Here is a 24,641-nt window from a genome sequence, read left to right as displayed (position 1 = left end):
AATAAATAGTTCTATGTTCAGCTTTCAGATATGACCAGAATCAAGCAATTCTTCATCCAGTCTTTTTTGTTTGTTTCTGTTGAGCCCAGATCAAAATATTCTGTGGACTATCTAAATTCCCTTCTGAGCCATCAAAAGCTATCCATGAGCTATAACTTACAATAAATGATAAATATCTGTACAGCTGAACGTTTCCTTTCCCCCTGTTGTGGTTTAGGAAGGGTACTCTCCAATTTAGTGCTCCCACTAAAACCATGCACCCTTTGCTCCCTGCTCTCCTTCCCCCTCCCCTGAGGTGGGCCGGAGAGGAGAACTGGGGGCATAAAAGGTAAATCATGGGTTGAGATAAGAAAAATTTACTGGAAACAACGAGATAAGAAAACGAACAGTAACAGCAAAAATATCAATAACAAAGTGTACAAGATTCACATGTGACTGGTTCTTATATTGAATTAGAATAATTATTTGATATACAGCAATATATTTTGATGTGCAGAAACTGATCAGAAAAAGCAAAAATGAATTGGTTTCCTAGCTCAATTCCAGGTCTATATTTACAAGTTCATCCAATTAAAAGACTTCTTGATTGTGAAAATATGGGATTTGGTATCTTACCACAGAAATAATTTGCAAAATGTATTTATGTCACTTAACGCCTGTAAGTAGTGTCTGACTTCAAATATTATCAGTAGGGTATGTGTATGTGTGTGTGTGTGTGTGTGTCTGCAGTCTGGCTCTCCAAGGCAGGAAGATAATTGCACGTAAAATCTAGACTAATAAGGCTCTTCCAGTTGTATGTGTTTCAGCCTGAGCATGTCACTGCAGGATGGTGCTTATTCCTCAGCAATGGGCTGCAGGAATAAAGAGAAAACTGAAATGGTAGTATGGGGAGTGACATCTGCTGAGTGGGAGGAACTGTTGTATGGCATTGGAGCAACCATCCTGGAAATGGCAAGAAGAAATGTTCATATGCAATGAAAAAAGTTCAGATCATTGTTTTAGTGTTTCCCTTGCTGTCTCTCAAACATGCAACTGGAACTATGTAGATTTTAGTTGAATATTCCTTTCAGTCTTGACAAAGTATTTATACACATGGGCACTATATTGAAAATTATGATTAAAAACCAAAAGAAAAACTACTTGAAGAAGTGAAATAACCTTAGTAAAGGAATATTTTTTATGTTTGACTAGGAAACAGAGTTGTAGTAGGTTGCACCTGGTTGGATGCCAGGTGCCCACCAAAGCTGCACTGTCACTCCCTCTTGTCAGTGGGACAAGGGAGAAAAAAATATAATGACAAGCTTGTGGGTCAAGGTGAAGACAAGGAGAGATCACTCAATCAGTTACCACCACAAGCAAAACAGACTTGACTTGGAGAAATTAGTTTAATTTATTACCGATCAAATCAGAGTAGGATAATGAGAAATAAAATCAAATCTTAAAAACACCTTGCCCCCAACACTTCTCTTCTTCCTGGGCTTAACTTTACTCCCTAATTCTCTACCTCCTCCCCCTCAACATCACAGGGGAACAGGGAATGGGAGTTGCGGTCAGTTAATCCATCACAGGTTGTGCCTTCCATTCCTTCCTCCTCAGGGGAAGAATCACTCACACTCTTCCTCTGCTCTGTTAGGGGGGTCCTATCCACCCATGGAGGTTCCTATTCACAGGAAAAAGTCCTCCACAAACTTCCCCAAGGTGGATCCCTTCCATGGGCTGCAGTCCTTCAGGAACAAACTTCTCCAGCATGATCCCCTGCTGTGTCACAAGTCCTGCCAGCAAACCTGCTCCAACCTGGGCTCCTCTCTCCATAGGTCCAAAGGTTACCCCTTTGCTTGCCACAGGGTCACATCCTCTTTTGGGCCTCCATCTTCTCTGGTGTAGGGTCTTTCACAGACTACAGGTTTATCTCTGCTCCACCATGGACCTCCAAGGGCAGCAGTGGCACATCTGTTTCATCATGGTCTTGACCATGGGCTGCAGGGGAATCTCAGCTCCAGTGCTTGAAACATCTCCTCTCCTTCCTCCTTCACTGACCTTGGTGTCTGAATAGCTGTTTCTCTCATGTATTCTCAGTCCTTTTTCTGCAACTGGCTCTTATGCAGCAACTTTTCACCCTTCTTAAATCTGTTATCCCAGAGGTGCTACCACCATTGCTGATGGATTCAGGCTTGACCAGTGGTGAGTCTTTTTTGGAGCTGCCTGGAATTGGTTCCATCAGATACAGGGAAAGCTTCTGACAGCTTCTTACAACAGCCACCCATGTAACTTCCCCGTTATCAAAACCTTACCATGCCAACCCGATACAAGAGCACGTAATAGTCTCATGGGAAAAATTATCTTTGTGCATTGAGAATAAGGACTTATGTTTGTATTTATGTGCAAAACAAAACTAGAAAATAATATTATATGAAGTGTCAAGCTGAATGGGTTATATTTACTATTTTTATTATGCTTGTATTTTCTGCTTACGGAACTGTTAGCACCTAACAGATATGCAACATTTTGCATAATGATTTTGGAAAAGTATCCTGTTGCATATATTGATTATTAGATTAATTTAAGGTATTAATGGAAATCGCTAAAGTACAAACTGAGAAATACTGCCATCTCATTGTGTCAACATGTTACTTATTTGTACTTAAATGAAATGGACACCCTAACAACTGTGAAAGAACTGTAAATCAAGAACCTTGGTTTATAGTGGATATTTACTATGGTGTCTCTGTTAGATATGAAATGTAGCTCCTCATTTGACTTCCGGCTGATCTGTGATTCCACCAAGCTGAAAACACAGTGTGAACCTCTTCTCCTCTCTTCCAAATCCTGCCTGAACACTTCTATTACATTATCTGCTCCTGTGCTTCTGCAAGGTGTCAAATTACCTTTCTCATCCAAGTAAAGGAAAATCTTGCAAAAACTGGAATTAGCTTTCATATCGACAAAATAAATTATGAAATTCATTTGTGGCCACATAAAAATAGGCAGATGTGAGTGGATGGTAAACAGGATTGGTCTCAGCAGCAGGCAGTGGGCCTAAATGATTGAGCCAGTTATAGATGGAGTATTATTAAATGGGAAATGAAAATTAATTTCACCAGATTGCTGAAGAGCTGGGTTATAAAAGTCAAAAGGAAGAGGGTTTGAGGACATACTCTTCCTCTAGTTCTCTCTTTTTCAATTAAATTAGTCTAAAATACCACTTGTTTAACAGGTGAATAAATCCAGTTATTGAAGAAAAAAAAGATAACCTTTTTTTAACTTTTCAGGTAGTCCTAAATACATGTTAAAAAGAAAAAAATGGGTCACATTTCTTATGTGGATGTTAAAAATTACACCTTACTTTTAAAAATCTTGCCTAAATGCTATAAATTCATCCTTTGAATATTGTGTGAGACTCTAAAGAAGGAGGGATTTGTCTTTAAAAAAAAGAGAAATCAACCTAAATGGTTGGGATGAAAATAATTTCTATTAAAAATATATTCATGTGTGTGTGTATGTGTTTATCTGTATCTTGATGTGTGCACCCAATAGACATATATTTGCATATACCATCATTTTCTATATATATAACATGTCTTGTGTTGTTAGTCCCAGTTATTTTGCAAAGCCAGAATCTTGAATAAGGTTGATAAAGATTCTCAATGAAGTATTTAAAACTGGTACAACTTCGAAAATGAGCTGTAAATAAATGTCTGTGTGTTCTGTTTCAAAAAAAGCATAGGGAGAATACAAAATGTTCTTGACATTACAGTAGATATAATTAAGAAGGTCTATTTTAAAAAAAAGAGAAAAATTTGTAATTACAAATTTTGAAATTAAAAGCACCTATAAATATCAGCCCATGTGCAAACTGATCTGCAATGGAGCAAGATCTCGGTAAACCCTGGAAGAGCCAAGGATGATGCTTTAAGAAGCTTCTGTGATTAATGGCTAATGGTAGGAGTGGTTTTAGTAATGAATGAAAGCAACTTCAATTAATTGATTTGTTCTTCCTCTCATTTCCTTTTTCAGGGTAAAGCTCTGTTGTGTTACATCTTGATGAGAGAGCAAAAGCATTGTCTGAAGAATGATTAAATAAGGGCCAATTCTGTTCAAAGATGTCTTGCATCTCCTTGGACTGAAGTCTCTGAAAATGTTTTTCTTGCATCTATATGGTCTTTCTGATTCTGATGATGTAAACTATTTGCCAAAGCATGCAAGTGACTGATTAAGTACTTGTTTAAGTCCTAATTGTTTCAATTACTAAAGGAAAGGAAACTAAATGGCTAAAAAATATATTTCTGCATAATAAGAGCACATTACTCATATGGCTAGAATATAAATCACAGGAATAGTCTGTTACTTCTTCCCAGAAAGGATGGAACAGAGCCAGTCTGTCTAACTTAAGTACTTAAACTTAGTTTTGCAGATGTGTCTCTGGAGGACTCAAAGACAACCACATTAATTACTTTTCATATGATGAAAACAGCACTTGAATTAAAAAAAACCAACACAAACAAAAGCAAAAAATCAATCTAAGCATCTGAAGTTTAGGCACAAGTTAATTGTCTAGTTAATTTGATCCATATTTTAATATTTCTTATGTGGCATATTGATAATTGAGTTTTTGCGTAGAGCTAGCCAGTTTATGCTATAAAAACAATATTGTATTTGGAATTAAAAGAAAACAAACAACATCCACACATCCACTAGAATTTACTCCAGAGTTATTTGATTAAATAATAGAGGGAATATTATATTTTTAATTAACTACATTTATGCTTGAAATTTCTATAATTTTATTTGAAATCTCCAGTGTTATTTGAAGAGGTTCAGTCACTCTGAAAATCAGGCCAGTAACTCAGTAAATGTGATTTACCATGGGTTCAACAGCCTACAGGTATGTCCAGTCTAGTGCTGTGTATTGTGCAGAAATGTCTCAGCTAGTTGCAAAGGAGCTAGTTATGAAATCGGAAATGTATCAGCTCTGGGCTAAACACGGCCCTGCTGACCTGACTATACTGTTTATATGCCATGAGTTAGTATCCTTAAATAGTTCTGTGGTAACTCATGCAAACCTACCAACTGATTTGAGCTCTTATGATATCTCTAGCCAGTGCTCCATTTTGTGGTACAAAAACATACAAAACTCAAACATCTGTAAAAACAGGCTTTATAACAACTTTTGCAATAAATAGTTCAAATTTTTCTACAGATTTAATTGAATATATTTATTGTTAGATGTCCTCATTGGTCATAGCACTGCAGAGGTGAAAAACAGGGACAGAACCTTATGTCCTGGACTGGTTTCACTATTGTTGTTTAATTGACAGGAATAAATTCTGTTTTAGATTATCATGGAGGAACTTAGTGTAGTTGAGGTAAAACAGAAAGTGGAATCTGCTTCATAAAATTATTTTTCTGAATCAAGTAGCTGATGACCCTGATTTTTGAGCAACACTACAAGCAAGAGAGCCAGCACACTCAAACTGATTGTCACAAAGCATAGTTGAAATTTTTACTAGCGCTTTGTTTAAACAAGCATAGATGTGTTTCCTTTTTGTGTTTTCTTTCTTAGAGAGTGTTACAAATCTACAAAGCAAGCTGTTTCAAAACAGTTGATTAGAAACAAAGAGTAATTGAGGTTTCTGCACACAAAGAATTTGCTTACAAACACTTTTTCCCATTAATGTTTTTAACAGCATGCTAGGTAATTGTTACTTTTACATATGGCTTGGTTCTGAAGCAATTCCTGAATGGTTCATTTTCTTTTCTCTATTATTAATAGTTTACTATGTCTAGGATAAGTGCTACCTTTTCAAAGACAGCAAAGTAGCTGCCTAATAGCTGAAAAGCAAGGCATCAAGTCCTAAGGCTCTAGTATTTAGGTTCTCTGAATAACTAATAGAGGGAGAGATTCATTCAAAATGCAGTTTTCCTCTGACTAAAATAAGCCTTTAATGGAAAAAACATAATTTCAGATTTTCTAATCTCTGTTCCTGAATGAAAGAGATTTTCTAGATGTCTAGCTTTACTTTCCATCACCATTTTAAGAAAAAAACCCTCATTCTCTGGAAGTTCTTATCAGTCTTTGACTAGAAGGAATCTAATGTTTTATTTATGGAAAGTAAGTCTCTACATAATTCAAGTAGCTGCTCAGTTTAAGATTTTGTTTTAGGCACTACTGGTTGCTGGGTTTAGGACTCTGATGTTCTTTGATGTCCTTTATTTTTTCTTCCTCCTTTACTTAAAATGTAAGTGAAAATTATATTGATAATATTGAGTTCTGTGGGGTTTTTTGAGTTTGGGGATTTGGGGTTTTGTTTGTTTGCTTAAGTTTAGATATAATAAGTATATGGAAAACCTGCTTACAGCCTTACTTAGGAGACCCTGGAGGGACACGGCTCTGTGCTTCTACATAAAAGTCTCTTAACCTCACAAGAAGTGAAGAACCATCAAGAACTGCACATATTGGAACACTATTCCTAGAATTCGAGTTAGTATAAAATAAATATCTGTTAACTTAAAATATTTTCATTTACTCCATGTACTGAGCTTTACAATGCACTAATGTACTGGATATGCTAACAGTCAGTCTGCCAATATTTGCCTTACTAAGATTACTAGATTTGCTAGACTAAGCTTATTACACTGTTACCTAGACTTATCTTACTAGATGAATGTTAGAACAAGAAAAGGTCTTTTTGTTTAAAGACTTCCAGACAAAGCTGCAAATCACATAGAGACCCACTCATTAAATAGGTTATCAAGAGCCTTGCAAGAAGAGGAACATATATTGACCTAGAGCTTTTTTTTGTCTGCATTCTGTTTCTGATGATAAATTACTTGTGAATAGAAGGAAATATTTGCTTTCTGAAATGCAAGAGCTCGATGACCTCAGTGAATACTTTCTGTGCCATAGCCGTACAGACTCTAGCAATATAGACCCAGTCATGGATAGTCCTACTGTAAGTATATAATACATTCTGTGGACACCTAGAGACAGAATGGAAGTGCTTCTCTTGTGACATGATGGCTGTGTCAGTACAGAAGTGACCACTGGCATAGCTTACAAGTGTACGGATTTCATAATACTAGTATGAAAATTTAGTACTAGTTTCAGTCTACAATTAAAACAAATTTAACAGAGAATTAAAATTCTAAGCTAAGTATCTAGATTTGCACTATTTTCTGTAGAGATTGGGACCTTGGCTCACCAAACATGGATTTTGAAGGTCTTCTGGTATATCAGAAATATACATGAGCTTAGAAGTTATGTTGAAGATGCACAGTAAATCTATATCCTCTCTGAGAAGAATCTGGGAGTCAGGACGGATGGTTTTGTTATATTAAATTCCTCCTGATGTCTATGTTAAGGTTACTGCATTTCACCTTTAAAAGATTCATTGACTGTATTCTTTAGATCACTCTTAATTAAAAAAAAAAAAAAAAAAAAAAAGATTAAAAAATCACCTAGACCACCTGTAGTCACCTAAAATCCAATATTTTCTCTTGAATTGAATCTTATCTCCACAACTTAATTCAGTTGCCTGAACACAAAGAGGTAGAACTGTGTGAGATGTCCCAAGGAGATTTCTCAGCCCACAGCAGTTAAGGCAAGAGAAACTTAAGCATAGACACACATTGGCAAAGATCTCTATGTTTCTTTGCAAGGATTCTAGTGGAAGGTCAGTTCTAATCATAACATATAAAAGCCTACATAACAAGAGTACCTAATACGGCTTTATTTCACAGTAAGGGCCCCAGAGGCCAAGAACCAAGCTGATTCTTTTAGACGTTGTATCTGCACTGGCTGTGGAATTGATGATAGTGTCCTCTAAGTCTGTTTGACCCAGAGGGCTGTTTTTTACTGTCTTTAAACTTCTTTTAGCATACCACTGCCTCTTTATCTTCATTAATCAGAAGGAAAGCCTAAAGTGACTTGGTCAGACTAGTCATCTGCACTATAAATACCTGCATCTAGTCAAGATTTTTTTCATCCTTCAATTCCCTTTATAGCATATATTATCTTCAACAAATTGTTTCTTTCTTCCTAAAATAGGTACCTTATACAGGTCACATGAATTGCTCAAGAGTATTGTTTTTGTCTTGGTTAATGACAAAGTACAGTGAAGAAAGTTATATGAAAGGAAAGAAACTGAAGAATCTGAAAAACAAGGACTGTGATCTGCTCAGTAAAACTTAAAAAATTGAAAGTTTTTCTAAAGTGTTTCAAAAACTCTTTTCAAACAAGGATTACTAAATGCATCAGAATGGTGAAAGAATCATTCATAGGTTTCATCTGGCAGCCAATGATGACATTAAAAGTGCTATTCACAAAATCAAATCTCTGTGCAACCAATAGTTTAAAATGTCGTTTAGATGGTTTACCTAAAGATAAGACATTTACAGGGGAAGATCTGTGAATGTATTTATATGTAAATGCAATAAGACAAGGATGAAGAGTTATTTATAACCAAAATTTTTAAATTTTACACAAAGTAATGCTCCTAAATCCATTTAAAAAATTATTTTTAGGAGTCTTGAACCTCCAAAGCTTGGAATATCCAAGTAAATATGTATTTTCTTGTCTACATTCAAATTATGTTTCAAAGCGTAAATAAGTCTGGGTACCAGCATGTGGATAGTATAAATTGTCATAGCTCTGTAGACATCAGTGCCAGTTTATACTAATTAAAAACTAAAAATTTTTAAGAATAAATTTTGAGGGAAAAGAACATATTAATACATTTCATTTCATTAATAAAAGTATTTAAAGGGAGAATTTATAGTAGGCTAGTTGGTGGATGAAGACCAAACTGCAGAAAAATGGAGGATGGGGTGCAGGGCTGAAACATCTAGAGAGAACATGTTAGGAGAGGCTCTCACACTTCCCTGCAGCAATTGTCACAGCTGTAACCATCTCAAGTGACAGTACATGAATGCGTATGACCTGGGAAATAAGATGGGAGTTCTGGATAGAGCTGGCAAAGAAAAGTCAGGTGGGAAGATGGTGCTGTATGCAAAGGAGCAGCACAAATCCACAGTTTTGCTACTGAGTCGATGATGTTTGTTTGAGAATTTATGGGTCAGGATCTTAGGGGAGGCCAGCAAGGAAAGCAGGCTTCTCATGCTTCCCTGCCACTGAGTAGGCTGGGGTTGCACAAGAAGTTTTGAGGGGACAGAGCCAGGACAGCTGAAGCCAACTGACCAGAAGGATATTCCATAACACATGGCATCAGGCTCAGCAATAAATATTGGGGGAAGAAGAAGGAAGGAGGTGACCTTTGATGTGGTTGCGTTTGTTTCCCAAGTAACGTACATGTGACAGAGCCCTACTTTCCTGGAGATCGTTGAACACCTGCCTGCCCATGGGAAGCAGTGAATTTATTCCTTGTTTTGCTTTACCCATTGAACTGTCTTTATTTCAACTATGGGGTTTTGCATTTTTATCCTTTTGATTCTCTCCCCCATCCTGCTGTGGGGGTATGAATAAACAGCTGTGTGGGGCTTAGCAGCCTACTAGGGCTAATCTTGAGCAGCTGACAACATTGTGAAGCTGCTCTCAAAATGGAAAAATGGAAATTTCACATCTATTTTCAATAAAAAAAGGAAGAAAGACCTGGGAAATGAAATTATAATCAGCTTTACCTCATTACCCTGGAAGATTTTTAAGCAAATCCTGCTGTAAGTCATTTACACCTACATGAAGAAGGAGATTGGGAACAGGCAGCATGTATTTACCAAAGCTTCTTTAGCAGCCTGATGGTCTTCACTGGTGAGATGTCTGGCTGTGTGGGTGGGGGGAGAGCCATGTATGTAAATTACTTTGATTTTAGCAATATTCTCACAGCCAGCCATAATATATTTGCAGCCAAATCTCCTGAAGTTTGACAAAATTTGCAAAGTTATGTCCTTGGAAGGGAATAATCCCATACTGCTGTACAGTCTCAACATTGCCAAATGAGAGAGAGCGGGTATCCAGGTAATAGTAACCTGGGTATCCTTGTGGCAAATTAAATATAAACCAGCAGAGTAATCCTCATGGGAAAGAAGACCAATGATATACTGTGCTGCATTAGTAAGCCTGTAGGCAGCTGGTCAAAAATGCTACTCCTTTCTGCTTGGTATTGAGTGTGAAATTGCTTCTCAAGTACTGTGTCCAGTTTTAGACTTCCCTTTACAAGGGAAACACTGAGAAACTGCAACAAGTTTGTCTTTAAAATGATTTGGGGATAGGAGCATGATGTACATGTAGCAGTTTTGCTGAGATCTTCTTGGAGGTGCGCAGTGAAAGCTCAAGAGGGAATGTACACACCAGTGATGAGTGGTTTTGCTTAGGGGTCAGTATTGGGACCAGGCACTCTCAAACATCTTTCTTGGCAACATGAACAGTGGGATTGATTGTACCACCACTAAGTTTGCAGACAACACCAAGCTGTGTGATGTGATCAACACGATGGAGGTAAGGGATGCCATTTAGAGGGACCTTGACAGGCTTGAGAGTTGGCCTGTGCAAATGAATTTCATTTTATGAAGTTCAACACGGCCAAGTGCAAGGCCCTGCACATGGATCAGGGCAACCTGAAGCAAAAATACTTGCTTTTTTTTGGATTGAGAATGGATTGAGAGCAGCTCTAAGGAAAAGGTAATGGGAATGCTGGTGTATGTGACGCTTGGCGTAAGTCAGAAATACTTGCTTTCAGCCCTGAAAGGAAATTGTATACTGGGCTGCACAAAAAGAAAGGTGATCAGCAGGTCAAGGAAGGTGACTCTGTTCATCTACTCCACTCTGGTGAGACCCCACCTGGAGCACTGCATCCAGCTCTGGGGGCCCTAGTATATGAAGGGTGTGGACCTTCTGGACCAAGTCCAGAGAAGGACCACAAAAATGATAAGAGGGCTGGAGCATCTCTCTGAAGAAGACAAGCTGAGAGAGTTGAGATGGTTCAGTCTAGAGAAAGCTTTGGGAAGACCTTAAGCAGTCTTCCAGCACCTAAAGGGAGCTACAAGAAAGACAGAGAGACTTTTTACTAGGGCATGTAGTGATATGACAAGGTGGAATGGCTTTAAATTGGAAGAAAGTAGGTTTAGATTAGAGAGTAGGAATAGATTCTTTACTGTGAGGGTGGTGAGACGCTGGAACAAGTTGCCCAGAAAAGCTGTGGATACCTTATCTCTGGAAGTAGTCAAGGGCAGATTGGATGGGGCTTTGAGAAACATGGTCTAGTGGGTGACGTCCTTGCCCATGGCATGAAGTTTGCAACTAGATGATCCTTAAGGTCTCCTCCAACTCAAACCATTCTATCATTCAATTAAGTAATTTTAAGTGAACATACCTGTGTATATTAGTATACTGCAGGTATCCCTTTAAGGATAAAATCATGTTACAAATTGAAACAATTTGAAGTAACATCAAGATCAAATTAAAACAAGGAGACAATAAGGAGCTAAAGCAATAAATTGATGCACATTAACTAGACAAGGCTTTAACAGTTTGACTAAGTTTGCCAGATCAGAAGTAGTTTTTGAGCTCTTCAGAACCTTACAGTAAAAAACAGAGCAATGGACCAGATTTGACAACCAGTGCAATAATGTGTCACAGCAAGGTTTTACAGAAAGAGAAACCATAAGACAGAATGCAATGGTAATAAGACTGTTGTGGTTTTATGCCTAAGTAAGAGAGAAGGAGGAAGCTTTTAAACATACAGTCTTCTGAATGATTCATTCTTTTTTTCTCATTAATTTTTAAAATGAAGAAATGGTAAAAAGTATTTTTTTCTTATGTCCTAAAGGTTTGTTAATTAATATTGGACAGTTGCATCTATTATCAGTGCTTTGGGAAAACCTAAGCAAATATGGCTTATGGTAACAGCCAACAACATGAAAAATACTAATGACAGAAATTAATTGACAGTAAAATTCAGAAATAATAAAAGATTGCATATGGTGTCTAATTTAATTTTTTCTTAATATTTCATAAGAATGTTACAATCATAACTATAATCTTTAAATAACATTGGCATTCCCTCAGGATCCCAAACTTTTTCTATCTTTTATAGGCAGAAAATCATAATTAAAAAAATGCTATCTTGTTCATCATAGCTGCTGTTTATATGTCACTGAGAAAGAAAGATTAATGAGCCAATGTGCTTTTATCCAAGAAGCATAATTAGTCTGCTTCACTGAAATGAATAATTAAGAGGGACATTTTAAAAGAAAACAATATGTTAAAGGCTAACTAAAGTTTTGGAACTTATATGGCAAGCCATGCTTTATGTGTTATTGTAAGACATTTAAAGAGTCAGGGTCACAGTTTTCAGGTCTTGTTCTTTGCAATTGACATAATCTAAAATGCTCTTTTTTTAAGCAGTATTTCTTACCAGAGTTTTAAATGCCCTGTGTTTCTAAGATGAAATGCAAATTCATTTATATTTTGTTTTAGTGTTTTTATCACATTTGTGATTTATGCGATAATTTCTTGTGAACTATAAAAATCTGGATCCAAATTGTACTTCAAATGAGTACGAATGGAAAAAGTTAACATGCCAATAACATTTATATATTGGCAGTTATGCAAATCTTTTTCATATTGCAGCATCTGTGGAAAAGAAAATTAAAACTATTTATTCACATGCACTTTTTCGGGTCTATTTGGTACAATTTTTGTAGTTTATAAATCAATGAAGTTGTACACAAATTGTGTGCAAACATTACCTTTCTTCTGTTTCCTTTACACAAAACAAGTAGAACTATTTCTTGATCTATTTATAAGAGAAATACCATTATATTTATTTCTTGTACGTTTTAACTTGGTGAACTGTGAAAGTATATCAATATTTACATAATTGCAGGAGGGGTAGCAGTGTCTTAGCAAGAACAACTGATGGTAGAATATGCAAACTGTAGGCCTTGTCTGTTGGCAGTGAGAGTTAACACAGGTACATAATATGATGGTGATAACTATTTAAAAAGAACTTTGATTTAGAGATGCCTATTTCTGTCTACTGACTATAAACTCTAGTTGACTTAGATTAATTGCCTAATTTTTAGGCAACTAAATGCAGTTGAGATGAACCCTATCTTTTGTGTAAACGATGAGTAGTTTTAGTGAAAATTAAAAATGTGAACTGCTAAAATTGAAGCATGGAGATTACTATATCCTGAGGTGCATTAAGCACAGTATAGTAAGTATAGATTAGTATAGATTGTCCCACTGTACTCAACACTGGTGTGTCCTCACCTTGAGTCCTGTGTGCAGTTTTGAGCTCCACAATATAAGAAAGGTATGAAGTTACTAGACTAGCTGGAGGGCAGGAAGCATGGTGAGGGGACTAGAGGGAATAATGTATGAGGAGTGGCTGAGGCTGCTGTGTTTGGTCAGCTTAGAGAAGAGGAGACTGACAGGAAGCATTGCTGTCTGCAGCTTTGTCATAAGGAGGAGTGGAGGTCTCCACATGGGAATGGAGATGGAAGTGCTGATCTCCACTTTCTGGTGTCCAGGAAAGGATGCAAAGCAATGTCTTAGAGCTATGTCAGGGAAAGTTTGGATTGGATATTCAGAAAAGAATTCTTCACTGATATGGTGTTCAAGCACTGGAAAAGGCTCCCCAAGGAGGTGGTCATGGCTGCAGGCTTCTGATGTTCAAGAAGCATTTGGACAACACTCTTAGATGTTTGGTTTAACCCTTAGGTTGCCCTATGTGGAGTCAGAAGTTGATTCAATGATCCTTGTGGGTCCCTGCCAATTCAGGATATTCTATGATTTGATGAATTATGTGGCATATGTAGGTAGAAAGCATTAACATTTCATAATAGGAACCTATTATGCTATGAAATACTATGCTGTGAAATTGTCAAATTATGCTAGCAATAGAAGAAAACATTTTGCCTTTCTAGAACAAAAACCTGCAAATTTGTTGATATTTAAAAGAACACCTCTTTTATGGGAAATGATCTGAAAAATAGTTATTTGATTTGGAACAAGAACAAATTTTGAAATACTGGTTTCAGCTAAATAAAAAGTAACATCTTGCACAGCTCCAATGATATCTGTGTGTGAAATAAAGGCTAAGTGTAGACATTTAAAAATGTGATTTTTGGCAGTAGAGCAAATAGCGTTTGAAACTATTCCAGTCTGTAAAGGCTTTTTCATGATTACTGGCTACTGGAACATTTCTTAAGATATTTCCGAACTCAGTTACTTACATAAACTGAATATTTAAAGATAACTCTTTACAGCCATTCAAACGATCACTGTAGTAAATATAGAGGATATATCCAATTAATATACATAGGGACAATGTTGATCTTGCTATCAGTATTGAGAAAAGTAAATCCAAGGGAAAGTCAGAACAAGTGAAAGAAATACTGGTGTGAGACAGTTGAACTATTCTGAGGATATTCTGAATTCTCAATTCGTCAGCTTTAGAAGCTGACAGCTTTCACAGCTGTGGGAGATAAAGGTGAAGTAGAACCATATTTGCCTCCCAGATGAGTTCTCTGCATTTTAGGCCTTACAGAGACACAGTGAATTCTTTTAAGAGACTGACACACAAAAGCCCAACAGTGCTACAGTGGTGAATGTTTTGTACTGATTGAAAAACTAAACCATGTTGAAATTCCTGTGAGACCAGATGTTTTATTTCAAGGTAGAGTAATTCAAAGGAAAAAAAAAAAAATCCCAAAACCCCCCTGCTGAAAAACTAAAACACATCCACTGGCAGGTTTGATCAAGCTCCACTAAAAATTAAAAAAATCCAAACCAAAACAAAAAAACCCCTGCGACGAAGTTCTAGTAGATGCTCATGTCAACTTTCATCTAAATCATTTAATACATAGATATAATTTGATTAGTGTCTTGGACTGTTTTCTTCTTACACCTCTCTCATTAAATAGAGCTTTTCTTTTTTCATTTCTCCTTCATATTATTAGCAAGTGTACAGTTATGCAAACAAATTATTTGGTAAAATAAATCTCATTTATTACCATGTCCTTCAGATCCTTTCTCACTAGTACAGAATGCTCTCTTTGCACTGTGACTGTGCTGTCATTTCACTCCATAGCAAGCAGGAGCAGAGAGCTGTATCATTCTAGGGTAGTAAAGACTAGGAGTCCCACAGGAAGTTTGACTTTTGCATCACTGCCAAGATACATTATATTTAAATAATATCTTTCAGAAAAGGACATATAAAATTTCATCCTTTGCTTTGCAAGGTGACAAAGTTTCTGAAAAGGATTCCCAAACAACTGCTCTGGCCCCTCTACCAGTGTTCTTTGATCTTTCTGGCAGAAATTTCTTTTCAAATGGTTTCACCAGGTTTTTCTTTATAAAAAGACAGCTTCCAGAGCTGCCCAAGTTCCTTATCTTTTAACCAGTCTTGCATCCTAAAGGCGTGACAGCCCAGTAATGTGTTTTGAAATGAAAATTTGTTTACAATTTTCAAGCATAGGTAACAAATCGAGCCTAGACTGTATTTTGTCATATTTGTAATCTGCGTGTTGAAATTGAGCTCTCATTTGCAATTCGCAGTTAAGGCTACTCTGAGTCTTTTACATTATTTAGAAGGCTTTGTTGCAAAAAGTAAAATGGTGCAATAATACTTTATGCTTCCTGAGGACCTAAACACAATTGTAAGCTTCTCCAACTCCTTTTTTTTAATTTTGAAGTATCCTTTACCTTTAGGGGGGTGGGAGGGATTCCTGCTTTTATATGCTTTGATGACTTAGAGGATCTATTGCAATAAATCATTCTTTCACCTTTTTTTTTTTTTTTTTTGCTACTTCCTTTGTCCCTTTTGCCAATTTGTCTTGCTTGGGTTTTTTTGTTTTTTTTTGTTTTTTTTTTGTTTTTTTTTTGTAGTACGCTTTATTCTTATTTCTATTTTCTACTGAACAACCTATGAGAGAGCTGCTGAAATCTTAACAAAATACTTAAGTTTTATGTCAAAGGACTAAATGATCCACAAATATCACCAAGAAACGAACAGTTAAAAATACATATGATTCAAAGGAGCATTTAAAAACCTTGGGAGCTCTCTGATCTTAAAAAGAGTGATGTACCTGAAAATAAGATTAATTCACTTGTGAAAGGTCAGTACAAGAACTTCAAGAACACAATAATTGAAAGCATGATTAACATGCCTCAAGGAAGCAATTTGTGAGTTTTCTCTTTTTAGAAAAGAGAAAATAATGAATAACTATTCTCTTAAACTGAAAACTGCTAAAAGGAAAGAATTGACACTCTTGATGAAAATGGCATTTTTATTTTTCAGAGTACAGTTTTGAAAGCTCAGCTTTGTCTACAGCAACACTAAAATGTAATGTGATCAGAATCAAGATGAAAGAAGTTTATAAAAAAGGAGAGAATAAATTTGTGATTAAGGCACTAATCCAAGAAATATTTTTATACTGATAGAATTAACTGTTAAAGAAATGTTCTTTATTCTTGTTTCAGTTAATTTTAAAATTATGATAATAAAATATCTCATTCTAAGTTTAAAATCTTCATGACTTTTAAGTATTTCAGATTATTTCAGAATATCACCATAATGTTCTGTTGGGTACTAAATGGTGGGCCTTTTTTATCCAAAAAAAAAATCTGAAATAAAAGATATATAACAGACTAAGCTAAAGGAAGAAAAAAACTCACCGCTTTGACATATTGTTCCCATCTAATCAAAGACCCTTATGTAGAATTTTCTAAGAAAATTAATGTGTGTATAAATATATATATATTATCTCTCTGAATGTTTTTCTTCATCTTTTTCTTCAACTTTCAACTTTTTCAAATTCCCACTGGTAAACTGAAAATCTTCCCTTATTTTTCTCAGTTTTTCCTTTTCTGCAGTAAGGCAAGTCCTGGACATCACCTCCTTAAAATATCAAAGATGTAAATACTTCAATGATGTAGAAGAGAATTGTTGGATTCCTTTTTGAAAAAATCAACAAAACAATAACAACAGAGTATGAACTCATCCTTGTACAGAAAGATTAGAGTGAAACAAACAAAAAAGACCAGTATAGGTATGGACATAGTCAAAATCAGGGTTAGATTCTTTACAATATAGACACATATAAGAATAAGGATTCAAGACACATATTGTAATTTTCTTCCTATTCTCTAGCCAACAGGAAGATGGGATAAACTGATAAGTGACTATGAGAACCAGAAAAGTTGAGTTCTTCTTAAAAGTAAAATGGGCGAGTGCCAAGCAACAACATCTAATGGATATCATCAGATGAATCTTGGTCATAATTCAGTTAACAACAAGGTAGAACCACTGATTTTTTTCATCTCTGCTTCTTCTCTTATGTTCCCCCATGCACACAAATCGTGTATAAGATCCTAGAAAGTAGCTGAATTTTTTTCCTCTCATTTCTGTAGCTACCGTATTTTTCCAGTGAAAGCTGTCTGAAATTCTACCTCTAGTCATTCTGAATTTTTGGTTTCTTTTTCCATGTAGCTTGTATTGATCCTCATTTGAGCATTTTTCATATATTGTTAACTTCCCCCAAATTTGATAGAGTTCCTTCTTGGTCCTTAATTTAAGTTTCATTAATTCTTTCATTTCATTTCCTCTTTTATTTCCTTAAACAGTTAATTAATACCACCTTGCCCTTTTAACAGATTCTTTTTGAAACGTTTCTGTACAAATTCTTCTTGAGTTTGTCACAATGTCTGTCATTTCTTGTGTAGCAGACCACCACTGCATTCAGAACAGGGCATTTGATCTGAATGAAAGGCACGAGGGTAAAAGTAAGTTTGGATAGTAGTATGTAATGTGAATTGCCAACTCTAACACATTCAGAATCACTTAAAAGATGGCTGCACTTTGTTACAAAGTTCATGTTCCTTGGCATGTTCTCCTGTACCATTTGCTGCCTTAGCAGTGTCTTGGCTCAGAGCTTTTTACATTACCTACTGATGCTGTAGGCTCTTTTTACTCAGAAAAGTGGTCTGACCTTTCTAGTAAAAATCAGATATGAGGAATTATAAACTTCCCTCAACAAAAATTGTTATTTTTGAGATGTATATGAAATATTAAGTAGATAAAGGTGTCCCCATGGGATGTTTTTTGGGGTTTTTTGATGGCACTATTAACCAAAAAGATACCAGAGTTTATCTTCATTTTGAATCCATTCAAATTTTAAAAATTCAAAGCAAATAGTTTATTTTACTACAAAACCTACATTGACATGGCTGGCACATTAAGCTGTCACTGCACCTTTGGGTCAAAATTAGCTGTCTTTGAGTTGACTACAGCCTGTTCATCCCTTTAAAAATTCCAGCAGCTGCAGGACACATTCAAGCAAGTTTGCCAGGCTCTAACATTTCTATCAAAGAGCATCTGGCTTGGTTGGTAAAATAAACTGTTGACTGCACAGTATTTGAAGTACTTGGCTTGAAGTACCTCCCCAGACTTTAAATATCAGTCTGCCTGAAACACTACTGAGATGATCTCAACTACAGCCTTTTCCCTCAGCAATATGCTTCTTTCTCAGCAATATGTTTCTAATTTATCCTTGCCACATTCAAAATAATTGCTACACTGCCTGATTCAAATTTGCCTCAGCTCCTCCCTTCTAGTTTTGAAATCATCACTATCACTCATCTCAGTTCTCTACTTTGAACAGCAGTTCAGTTTATTTTGTAGATAACTGCTTTTTCACTCTCTTGTTAGAATTTGATGGTGACATGCTTCACCAATTGTCTTCACTCAATTTTTTCTTAAAACAGACAGCTTCACTTTGAGAAAAAAGAAGAGTGTAAAGCACAGTTTTTGTCTCCTGAGATAACTGAGATATCTTATCTACTCCTCAATGGTTCCAATGCCTTATCCTTCCTACAGGAACAAACAACTGGGAACTGTGGTTGTTATGAATGTCCCAGCCCTACCAGACTCACATTGTCTTCATACACATCGGGAAAGAAAAGCAAAAATTATCTGTCTACACTACTACTCATTTTAAGAATCTGCTTAATGATTTTGCACACAAGGAACCACTGAGGAAGAAAGACCACAAAGTATATATGCAGATTTTTTCACAATGAAGTCTAAAAACATGAATCATTTTCACTACAGTAAAAGTTATGGGAACAGTGGAATCAAAGGCCTAATTTAAAAATTTAATACTCTGGATAAATTCAGATGGAGCTATCAATGTTAATAGATGATGAAGTTCTTGCTAGTGACACAAGCTGAGCACATGAACAGGAAACTTAACAGTAGATAGAAACTGAACTTAAAAGACATAATCTTATCTGGCTTGGGAATACTGTTATTGAACAGTAAGTCTAATGTATCTTGCCTTGCAAAAAAGAGAAGATGAATGGAATAACAGAAGAGAGTGCATTACCTCCTACTGTCTAAATTGAGTACAGAAAAATTGGTGAACCTGGATGTTTGTACTTTATCCTCAAGAAGATGTTGCTCTGGCCTAGACCAGCATAACAGCTTGTAGCTGGAATCACAACTGGGCACTAGATGAAGCAGCCATAGACAGTACACAAAACACAGGGTAATGTCTACTCCTCACACATTGTAAATATCAAAAAGTTATCCAAATACAAAAAAATAAGCCTAGATTTCAGTCACTGAGATTTCAATGATAGTAAGTGGCTGCTATCTAAGGGTAAATATCTCTTTTATGCTATTCTGCTCTTTAGTTTTGTCTGGAAAGATTCAAGGTAAATTAATGGAGATCTTATATCTAAAAGTTAACATGCATGCCTTTCAGGTTTTAATCATTTCAGATTATCATTACATAAAGCAGACTGACAATGTAACACCCTGAAAGGCTGAAATTTTGCTTCAGCCTAAAATTCTTTGAGATAATACACAGTTTTTGCAGCTGCTAGCACTTGAAAAATGCTTTTTACTTACTTCCTCTCTTTTTTTTTTTCTTTTAATAACAAGCTAGAGACAGACCAATTTCTACACAATATATAACTCAGAACACATTGTGACTACCAGTGAGTTTTTTCCTAAGAATATATTTTTCCACCCTGATTGGAACATATAATGCAGAATTTATTCGTCACAGTAATTTCTTACAAAACTGATTTTTTTCCTTTTTTTTTTTTTTTTTTGCTGTTTAAGTAACTTTACAAGCAGCAAAATTTCATCTTTTCTTCTTCAAAAAAAGGGACACGCCATTAGCCTCTGACAGTTTATATTATGAAATATTGTATCACAAAGCAGTCAATAGTGAAGGAGAGAATATCTGTTTTCCTGCACTTAGCTTTTTGGTATTTTTAGGCTACAACCATAGCGAAAAAACTATTATATTATTAATCTTCTAAGTAATGCAGTGTAATAAAATTCAGCATATTAGTCCTATATTAAATTGCACTTTTCATGCTTGTTTGAAGCATTCATTACATGTATGTCGATCTGCTGGTACTCACTTTAAATTTACCAACTTTTTCTCTGAAGACTGTATTATTCAATGGTAGGTATCATTGCCACAAAGTGGAATTGTTTTGCTGTTGATGTTGTGATTATTTAATAGTAGTTTCATGCAGCCATACATACAGTTTTGTAAAATCCTGTGTCCACCATTGTGCTTTCCAGGCATATAATTTCAACTTAGTTTTGCAAATTTACAAGTATATTAGTTGCACATGCCTAAAACTCATGGAAGAGAAATAAATACCAATTATCTAAAGTCTACTATGGTGAAATGCATAAAATCTATTATGCTGAATGTGATTTCCAAGTTATCATTTAAGTTAAACAAAAGTCTCGTAATATCTTAAATTATAAATTTCTAGGTATGTCTTTGAGAGGGGATGTGAATAAAGATTTTCAGCTCTCATTTCCGACAGTGCAAGGATCCTAAAACTCTGAATTTCCCTAGGTCTCAGGCAGCTATTCAAGCAATTTTCTACTGTGATGCATTGTTTCATTATGTATATACACACACACATTTAAACTTTTAAGTAGGTATAACAATAACTTGTAACAGTTTTGGCACTTTTATACTAAATGCCCTGCTGTGCATTCATACAGGGGTATCAGATTTTCTAGCACAGACATTTTAGTATTTTACTTCATATTGCCAAACAAACAGAAAAGTAATCATGACTGATGATGACTGAACAACTAAGATATTCAGTCAAATTAGGATGCAGACTTCTCTAAGATAGCCCTCACTTAAGCATGGAATGTAATTTAAAGAAATTCTCTGATACAATGAGAATATTGTATTTAGAGGTTTTTTGAAAGAAGGAATTAAGGATTACATTTTAATAAAACATTACAGTATTGTGAAAAAAAGTTCTGCAGAGTGAAACTTTTTGATCTCTATAAACAATCTTGTTGCTACTATTTTCAGAATTTTGCTTTTTGGAATAGTAAAAGAAGTGTTCTTTTGGCTTTTTACTTCTGTATGGGGTTGGAGGAGCATAAAAAATGTAAAATTTCTTACAGAACTGAAATCTTTATTCAACTGTCATGTGTTCCCTATATACTTAAATACTCTTAAAAATTTATCTCAGGGAACACTATGTTAATTTCTTAAAACTTTTATCCTGCCAAGTTTTTCAGAACAATCTGTGACAAGCTGAATCACAGTATAATAGAATAATTTAGATTGGAAACAGCTCCTGTAGGTCATCTGGTCCAATCTTATGCTCAAAGCAGGCTGACTTCAAAGTTAGAGTGTGTTGTTCAGTCTTCACTGGCTTGATTTTGAACATCACCAGGGCGGAAATTCCACACAGCCTTCCTGGGTAACAATTTCCAATGTTTTTAACATCCTTTAACTGAGATGAGGTAGTGATATTTCGAGCAGGGGTTTCTTACTACCCCTCTCCTTGCACAAAAGTACATTTAGGTATTCTATTCATAACTTTTCCTCCTCCTAATAGTTTTTTTTCCTGACTCAAATTATTTGTCTTAAACTTATATTACATGCATCCCTAAAACCATATTTCCAATGGCCTCTGTAACCCTAAATCCGTTTTTCTTCAAGCACTTTCTGAGCTTTTTTTCATACACAGCCTTTTGCATTCAGAAATATATCTCAAAAAAAAAGTCTCTTACGCTTCTTCTTAATGCACCATTTTGTTATTCTCTTTCTGAAGCAGTAGCATCTGTGGCACAATTAATAATTCTGAGACCTTTATTCATTTTGCTGAACACAACCACTTCATGTTTTCATATGCCAGAGGTGATCCACCATATTTCTTCCCTATTTCTTTACTTGGATTGTCTCACAGAAGAATCATGAGTTTTCAAGAGTAGGATGAAGTGCATACATAAACAACAGTTTGGTCTTTGAACCCTTGAAGATAAAACCAACAATAAGAAAATACAGTAATTCTTCTTTTAATTTATGCTTCCATCTCTGATGGGCAATAGTACAAAATTAAAGCTGGAAAAGAAATAGCTGTTTACTTCTCCCAGTGCTTGAAACTCAGGTTGGCAATAGAGTTTTAAAGTAAAATAAGGAACACTTTGTACTAGGCTTGCAGTTTTAGTAGCAACTGCAGATAATCATTCCTTCTTCCAGCAGTAGAGCAGCTAGACATGAACAACCAGATAGGAATATGTGAATAACTGAATTTTGATTGCTGACTTGACTGGAAAATTATTGCCATTGAACTGATTTTATTTCCTCAACTTCTTCTTTCCAGAATGAATCCCCCCTAGATTTCATTTGTTTGATGTGAAAAATTCTCCTTCACACAAAATAAAACAGTAATTTTGGAAGATTGAGAAACAAGATGATACTAATGCATAAAATAATGTATATTATGTAGGAATATTTTTCATATCTCCTTATGTCAGAACATCCAACAATTGGCTCCTGTTTTACTCTCACGAGGCTATTTGTCAGAATCAAATATATATAAGCACATTAAAATGAAGATGCACATCTAACAATTAACCAGCATAAGAAAGTTCCACATATCCTCTATTCCTGACAAAATGCAGGAACTGTCGCTTTGACTTGGTTGTATTTTTAAATTTCATGCTGTGTATGACAGGAAGAGACTTCAAGACTACTAAATTCCTTCATGGGCTTCAAGACTAGAAAATAATTTATCTTTTCTCAGGGCTTTTATGTTTAATGATTTCATTTATATGACTAATACTGTGCTATCATATTTAGGTAGGCATAGGTTTCTTTTCTTTTGGTTTTCTTGCCCCTGAGTGAAGCAATTTAATATGTCAGTGGAGAAGAGTAGGAACCATGCCCTGAAAATGAGGACATGGTAAATGAAAGAACAGTTCATAATATTTCTACAAAAATGTGAAAATGCACACAACTCCATGGCTGATGCCTGCAGTTAAACCATGACACTCATCTAAAAGAATTAATCCATAGAAATGAATCAGTTGCAAGAGGCATACAGACAAAGTGATCAAAATGTCTAAAGATCAAAAATCCTTTACAGAGACTAAACTGGTTAACACTTTAAAAAAAAATTATGAATATTCAGAATCTGTTGACTATTTACTTTTTGAGACGTTCTTTTAACTTAAGTCAAGCATGCAAGAAATTCCTGATTTCTAAAAGTATCGACAAGAATTTTTCTGTGTCTTTATGTGAAATATTACTTAAGTTGTGGAGTACAACCACACACTTTAGCTTAGAGTGTCTTAGAGATTGTACTTCATGTTTTCAGATGAGGCGAGATTAATTATTTTATTTTTATTTCCTCTGAGAATTACATCTAATGCTAAAAAAATCCCCAACCAAACACAACGAAAAACCACAGCAAAACCCAACCCATCACATATGCTTCACAGGGCCTTTATACAAAACAAATTTGTTTTCTGATGATTCTTTTTGCTGTGATGATTTTACAGTAGTTACCATAACAGATTTCCTGATCTGAACAAAGCTCTTTTTTTCATCCCAAATCTGCTCTCCCTCCCACCCAGCTGAATGATGCAGAATTGTCACTTACAGCCACAAGAAAGAGAAATGCAAGCAGAATGTTGTATGATTTGTTGATTCTGGCTTCTGCTGTCTTCTTGCAGCTGCTGTGGTCTGAAGCGTTGTATGTTTGCTTGAGCTAGGTTTCAGATTAATATTTGCTTGCTTGTAATTTAACAACAACAACAAAGTTTTAAAAAAAATGTTTGTCAACGATGTATGCCTTCAGGGATGAATGCACTGGAATAATTAACAAAAAAGCAAGACAGTTTCAATAATTAGACATAAGAATCACAGAAAAATATTATATTTCAATATACACTATAAAATATTAACCAGGATATTATAACTCTACATTGACTAGACAAAACAGAAATTAATTAAAGATTATCAGCTCTTTCTTGCTATCAGACTAGTAAGCAATTCAAAGAAGGTCTAAAGCATACTTGAAAAGGAAAACCTATGTTTCAGAAATTTTCTGTATTCACTCTATTCTTCTTCAGTTAGGAACAGCTGGCTATTTAGCATCATCAAAGGAAGAGAAGAATTAAATCATTGAGAACTTTTGTCAAGTTTCATCTAGCAAGATTTTTGCTTCTACAAGAAATTACTGAGGCAGTTTATGCTTCAGTCATTGGTACATCACATTATGACAATGAACCTGAAAGTTTTAACCCTAAAAACCATAGACTAATCAGTACCTTCTGTCAGGTTGTTTGGTTGTTTTTTTTTTTTAATCTATACATAATAAAATGACTTTGATTATG

General features: G+C 35.4%; 1 long non-coding RNA gene across 1 annotated transcript in view; it reads right to left on the bottom strand.

Annotated features, from left to right (window-relative positions):
- LOC108446314 overlaps positions 1-24,089 on the bottom strand; it is a 44,006-nt gene extending 19,917 nt beyond the window's left edge. Inside the window, exon 1 of the long non-coding RNA XR_001861468.1 lies at positions 23,906-24,089. This is a non-coding gene — a long non-coding RNA (uncharacterized LOC108446314). The remainder of the gene's footprint in view (positions 1-23,905) is intronic.
- Positions 24,090-24,641: the final 552 nt, after the last annotated feature.

Source organism: Corvus brachyrhynchos, unplaced genomic scaffold, assembly GCF_000691975.1.
Source record: "Corvus brachyrhynchos isolate BGI_N302 unplaced genomic scaffold, ASM69197v1 scaffold12, whole genome shotgun sequence".
NCBI lineage: Eukaryota > Metazoa > Chordata > Aves > Passeriformes > Corvidae > Corvus > Corvus brachyrhynchos.
This window is presented reverse-complemented; position numbering and strand designations above follow the sequence as displayed.